We start from the raw sequence: 7,071 nt of genomic DNA, 5'->3' as shown, positions 1-7,071 counted from the left end.
AAGAATATAAGTATTTATGGGATTATGTTTGGTAAGAATAAAACCTATAAACACATCTATCAAACATAGATAAGAACCTGGAAAAATACACACCAAAATGTTCACAGTGAGTTTCTGAGTTGATAGAATTATTGATGATTTTTATTCTTTTTTTTCTTTTAACTCTTCCATAATGAGTAGGAGTTACTCTTATAATTAAAAAATATATAATATAGTATATTTTATATATAGTATAAAATATAATATATTTAAAATTATTTTATTAAAATTATTAAAATTATTAAAAATATTATATTTATATATAATATATAATAAATATATATATATTATATATTTATATTTTAATTATAAGAGTAACTCCTACTCATTATGGAAGAGTTAAAAGAAAAAAATATAATATATATATGAAAACAAATTTATCCCTGTTACCATGTTTCCCCTTGGAGATCTTCATAGGCACTTTTCTAGCTCTTGAGAGTGGTGACACTTTCTTCCTGTTAAACTCCTGATTGTGTCTTTCTTCTTTGCATTCCTGGAATCTGGTTCAGTGTCTGGCATAGTCACTGCACAATAAAATTTGACTAAATTCATTCAGTGAAGATTTACTGAGCACCCAGCAAGTGTCAGGCAGAACTGTGCCTGGCACTGGGAATCCAAGTTGTGTATGAAATACAGGTCTTGCAAATAAGTGATGTATAGTTGAATAAATGGAAGAAGCAATACTACATATGGACGAATCCTCTATATGGTCTGTGACTAGCAGGATTCTCCACACTTACTGGGTACTTGAAATAAGTGTGTTGATGGAGTGATAATAACTGAAACTTTGTTTCAGATATGTTATCCATTTAGTTAACAGTTTTTTGTTTGTTTTACTTCTTTAATAGGTGCTAGTGCAGGGGCACCTGGGTGGCTTAGTTGGGGAAGGGTCTGACTCTTGATTTCGGCTTAATCATGGTCTCTGGGTTGTAAGATCCATGATTGTGAGATCCATGTCAGGCTGCATGCTCAATGGAAAGTCTGCTTGAGATTCTCTCTCTCTCTCCCTTATGCCCCCTCCCCTCACCCCACTCTCCCTCTCACTCTTTCTCAAATAATTAAATCCCTTAAAAAAAAAAAAAGGCACCAGTGCAGACAATTCAAATAAATTAGGCTTTGATAAAAGACTGAGGAAAGCCTAGAGCACAAAGGTTTGTTTGGAGTAGCCAAACTGAGCTTTATTCTGGGGCCTCTGCAGAGCTAATGACTTCTAAAAGGAGAGCTAGGGACGGACCAGGCAAATAAAACACTTTTATTATTTATTTTTTTCCCAAGCAAGTTCATCTTTAAATAAAAAACGGAGCCCCAGACATCTGCCTAGAACTGTCTCCTTTTGTTCTTTATTAGAAGTGGTAAGATCAGATCTCAAGTCAGTTAATATCATCTTAATTATTAACAAGACTGTGATCATTTTTTACAAAGATGTTGTCTATGTATTCCTCAGTCATTAGAATTAGGGCACCAATGTCATTATCTGTATAATCAAATTGGGTGATTTCATCCTCAGGCCCTCTAATCTGCATGGTACTACTAACTCATTTCCTGTGAACTATTAACTCCCAGATATTAGATATATCATCATTGGTTACTGTGTTTGAACCTTTTTCTAATAAGGGCAAATAGAAATGGTGATTGCAAGAAGTCTCAAGAACATATGAATAAAGAAAATGCTCTTTCAACAGATGATAAACTCTAGTGACCTAGTCACTCATGTGTACATAGTAAAGATAGAGTATATGTGTTTGTGTGGGGAGCTGTCCAGAAAAAAAATTGAATACTGACCACTGTTTTAGTAGTGAGATATATTTTTCTTTTTTTTTTTTTTTCCCAGATTTCTTATTTATTTATTTGAGAGAGAGAGAGCTCGTAAGCAGGGGGAGGGGCAAAGGAAGAGGGAGAAGCAGACTCCCTACTGAGCAGGGATCCTGATGCAGAACTTGATCCCAGGACCCTGGGGTCATGACCTGAGCCAAAAGCAAACACTTAACCAACTGAATCACCCAGGTGCCCCTATTTTTTTTTTCTTTTTAAGAAAAAAAATTGGCAAGCAGAATTTTTGAGTGTTGAGGATTTATGACTGATGTTTAAAGCACTCTTTAAAAATAAATGTATTTATTTTATTCAAGAGAGAGAGAAAGAGAGATTGGGGGCAGGGAGGGGCAGAGAGAGAAGGAGAGAGAAACTCAAGCAGACTCCATGCTGAGTGTGGAGCCTAGCACTGGGCTGGATCTCACAATTCTGAGTGGAAAGCAAGAGTCAGACACTTAACCAACAGCGCCACCCAGGTGCCCCTAAAGCACTTAGCACTTTGGTTTTAATTTCATGGTAGCATTCCACAGAATGGAAGTTTTTACAAACATTAGTTTCACTTTGAATTTTACAAACATTACAAACATCAGTTTTACAACCATTTTACAAACATTAATTTAACTTCTGCTTTTAAGGTAAATCACTACCTGTGGGTGGAAATATATACCTTGATTCATCTGGTAATGCTTTAGAGACAGAAAAAATAGTCTTTTTTTGAGTGCAGATAATAGAGAAAATACATGTGCTGTGATCGTTAGTTTTTCCAGACAAGAACACATTTCTGGGGAGCACAGGGCAGTTGTCTAATTATTGGTTGAATTCTGAACTACTTGTTAAGTTTAATTGGGGTCATCCCTTAATCTGGCCTGCGCATTGCCCTGTTACATTTACCAAACCTTCCCAGCTGGCTCATGGTCATTCCTTTAGTCCTTTTACAGGATGACTGATTGTGGAGTTCCCTAAAACAACAAGACTTCCTCTTCAAGTTTTCTCATTTCTACTAGCAGTTGATAGGAATTACAATAAAGTCTTGGAAACAACGGTGGACTTGGGCTGGTTTAGATTTTGTGTAAGAAAACTCTAAAAGGCAGAACAACATTTTTCACAGTCAGAAAGCCCTGGAAGAAATCAATTATCCACTTGGGGTAAAGGTGGCTTCTACTCTTCTGCCACAATGGTCTCTAAAATCCTAAGGATTGAAGAAGAAGTTCTTGGAGGGAAGAGGGAATAATGTACAATCTATCAACAATTAAAAACCTAAAAGCTGAGATCCAGTATCTCATCCAGTTGCAACATTCCCATCACATCAATAAAGTCAGGAAATTTTAAGTTTGTAAATTAACCTATCGCTGCATCAGTAACCTTATCTATAAAATGAAGACAATCAAGGTATCTATGTTATTGACTTATTCTGAAGTTAAATCAAATAATTTACACCATTAAGGTGATGGATGACACACAGTAAGGGCTCAGTAAGTATAAACAATTATTATTATTGTTGTTAACATCTCTCTGGTCTCTGTAATGTTTAGCAGTAAGAACTATAAAATGAGAAACGCTGAGCATTCATCTTTGGGGATGAGCAGGAAGTGACATTGCCCTTCTGGAGAGAAAGATCTTTATGTCCCATGTGATGAATGGAAGGAAGCAGTCTCAGCCTTTCAGGCCTACAGCCAGCAGGGAAAGAATGCCAAGAAAGACTGCTTGAGCCTGAGCCAAGGTCCTGGGGCATGGCAGTGCTTCCCATTGTGCGGAGATAATATTAAAGATGAGTCAAGAGTTGGTGGTAATCCATTCATAGTTTTATTTGGCACTATAGGCCCATGATCTTTTCCTCACAATTCTGTAACCTAAAAAGCTCCAAAAACCAAGATGTGTTTATGGGGTGGTATGTTTTTTATTTTGTTTTGTTTTGGTAACATCATTAGTCAGCAAAACCAACCTGATCTAGTCATTTTGGGTGTGAAATTTGAGCTGATAACGATGTGATTCTATTGCAACATCTTCATGCCCTTAGAGTGAGGACAGTGATCCAAAACTGCTAGTGACTTCATATATGGAATGTCGCCCTGACTTTTGGGAATGTACAGGATATACAGGATATGCCTATGCATCTTTTCCTAAAATGTGAAAAAAAAATCTGAAATATGAACTATGTGTGGCCCCAAGCTTTGTGGATAAGGGATTAAGAACTATATTTAGGGGTGACTGGGTGGCTCAGTTGGTTAAACAACTGCCTTCGGCTCGGGTCATGATTCTGGAGTCCAGGGTTTGAGTCCCACCATTGGGCTCCCTGCTCACTGGGGAGTCTGCTTCTCCCTCTGCGCCCCCCACCCCCACCCTCGTGCATACACTCTCTCTTTCTCTCTCTCTTTCAAATAAATAAATAAAATCTTAAAAAAAGAACTATATCTATTCATAATTTTTTTTTTTTTTTTTTGGTCTAGCAAAGTGGGCCGACCCAGTGTATTCTATCCTTTCCCGCCTGAGACTCTGCCTCTGGATCCCTGCTCCTTGGGAGGATGTCCTTCTTCTCCACGTGGCCCCTGTAGACTCCCAGAGAAGGGAGATCACTGGGCTCGAGGTCACAGCCATGGCAGACTGTGGTGGATTCTTGTCTTAGAGTAAACAGCCCCTCCCTTTTCTTTGAAACCAGGAGTCAAAATTTAGAGACTAATTAGACACAGAATTCAATTTGAGGGGTGACCTCCCCAGTGTGTCCTCAAGAGCCTAACATTTCTGGTTTGTTAAAGCCTGTGCATATTGGAAACTTGTGTTCATACCAACCTTTTACTTTCAGGTTGGTTTTGAAAGCTCCTGCCCCAACAGGCCATCTTTTAGGCAAATAGTTGATACTCAGGAGAGTTCTGGGGTTATGCCTTCTCTTTCTCTCCTCTCATCTGGATAATAACATACTACCTTTAGGCCAAAAGATCTATATATGATCATGAATCACAGCAGATATAGAAAGTCATGTTAAAGAGATCTCAGGTTTCCAGGTCCAAGCAAGACATGGATGCTGGGACTGATGTATTTTAGAGAAGGAGCAGGTAAACTGGAAGGGTGTTTATTTAGTAATGAAATCCTAGAGATAATACCATAGGCGGAAATTATTGAAGCACCCTGGAGAGAAGGGTCTTTGGCCAGGGAAGGTGGTGACTGACCAATCCAGGTACTTTGGACTATTAGAAAGGGATGTCCCCTGACGTGCCAGCTGTCCAGCCAGCTCTCCTTTCTTTATTCCCTAGATTTCCTTGCCTAGAGAGAAAAAAATAGGCCAACCCCAAGGCTGGAGATTCCAGGCCCCTTGGTTGTTCTAGTTCTTGCGGCAAATTCCATTTTATATAATTGTGCTTGTGAAGTGAGGTGATAGGAGTTTGCCCCCAGACGTGGAGCGAGTCTCGCTGTGTGTACTAACAAGCCCTCAAGACAGCCGCAGAGGCCTCCACCCCGGGAAGACTTCGTGCGGGTGGGTGGTGGCCTCCCCTGAGATTCCCGCAGCCTGGGCGCGCCCGGGGCAGCCCAGTGATTCGATGAGAGGCTCCAGGAGCTCCTCCAGCTGTCAGGTGGAAAATGTGTGTCTTCCCCTGGAGGATTTCTTCTCAAAGCCAAACATCTATTTTAGTATTCTTTATTCTTTTGTAAGGTTAGGGTACATCAGGTTGACGACTATTAGTCAAATAGAAATACTAACTAAGCGTCTCCTGTTTGATCCAGGCAGTGTCAGGCCTTGGGGGCATGCAAAAGAAGTGAAAATATGTTCCTGCCCTCCAGAGACAAAACTCACAAACTTTTAACAGGAAGGAAACATTTCTGCAACTAAATTGGGGCAAGGAAATGTGGCTGGTTTGATTGACAGTGGGCAGAAGGGGGAATGACTCGGTTAAAGTTGAAAGGGAGAGTCATGAGCTGACTGGGTGAGGGGTTCTAAAACCCCGTGAATGGGGAAGAAAGTGGCAGGTTGGCAAGGTCCACCTGGAGAGCCTCACCTGAAGGAGCAGCTGTTTCTAATTTTAGCTCAGGGGCTAGCACACTCTTCCCATAAAGTGCCAGATGATAAGCATTTGGGGGTTTAAAACTGGCCATACTGTGGATGACAACTTAACTATGAAACTCTGTTGCAGCTCCAGTAAGCAACTTTATTGCCCAGGAAAGCAGCCCTAGATCATTTAGGAGTGAATGTGTGTGGCCTTGTTCTGGTAAAATTTCATTTACAAAAACAGGTTGTCTCAGCAGGGCTGGCCCCTAAAATACAGCAGCCCAGCTCTAGAATTGAGGGTCCTGGGGCTGGTGGATTTCAAAGGAATTTAGAAATGGATGGTAATGTGAAATATTTGTATTTTAAGGTGTTGACTTAAAAAAATTTAATGCCGTCCCAGGGGCGCCTGGGTGGCTCAGTCAGTTAAGCGTCTGCCTTTGGCTCCGGTCATGATCCTGGGGTCCTGGGATCCAGCGCCTCATGAGGCATCAGGCTCTCTGCTCAGCAGGGAGCCTGCCGCTCTCCCTCTCGCTCTCTGCCCCTCCCCCAGAACTCATTCTCTCTCTTTCAAATAATTAAATAAAATCTTTAAAATTTAACACTATCTAATCCAAGCAAACCATTTCTTAGAACCTCACTGTGGCCATTTGCACATTCTCAGTAAGATTTGATATAGGCTTTAAAGATACAGAGGATTTACTAACTGAAGAGGAAAAAGGAAGGCTTTCGAAGAAGAACAGCAGGAACGGGTGCCTGTGTGGTTCACTCGGTTAAGCATCTGATTCTTGGTTTCTGCTCAGGTCTGATCTCAGGCTTGTGAGACCGAGCCCTGCGTCCGGCCCTGCACTCAGCGTGGAAATTCTCCCTCTCCCCCCAGCACCTTCCCCTCACTCTCTCTTTCTCTCTGTCAAAGAAATAAATAAATTTTAAAAAAGAAAACCAATAAAGAATAGCATAAAAGTGATGATCAGTGGACATAAGGTGGTGGATGGCTTCGGAGGACAGACACTGGAGCCAGATAAGCAGGATCAGATTGTCACGCTGCTATCTACTAGCTGTGAGGCCTTGGACAAGTGCCCTCACTTCTCAGACCGGGGCGTTGTCATACCCAAATTCTATGGATTAAATGAGTTATTATTCGCAAGAGCACTTAATTCCTGGCACAGAGGAATTAGCAAATAGCTATTGGGTTAATAGTAGTAAAGAAGACCTGTTAGGAGGACAGGTAAATAACAAGGTAGATG

Source organism: Mustela erminea, chromosome 10 (assembly GCF_009829155.1).
Source record: "Mustela erminea isolate mMusErm1 chromosome 10, mMusErm1.Pri, whole genome shotgun sequence".
Classification (NCBI taxonomy): Eukaryota; Metazoa; Chordata; class Mammalia; order Carnivora; family Mustelidae; genus Mustela; species Mustela erminea.
The sequence above is the reverse complement of the archived record's forward strand: the minus strand, read 5'-3'. Positions refer to the sequence as shown.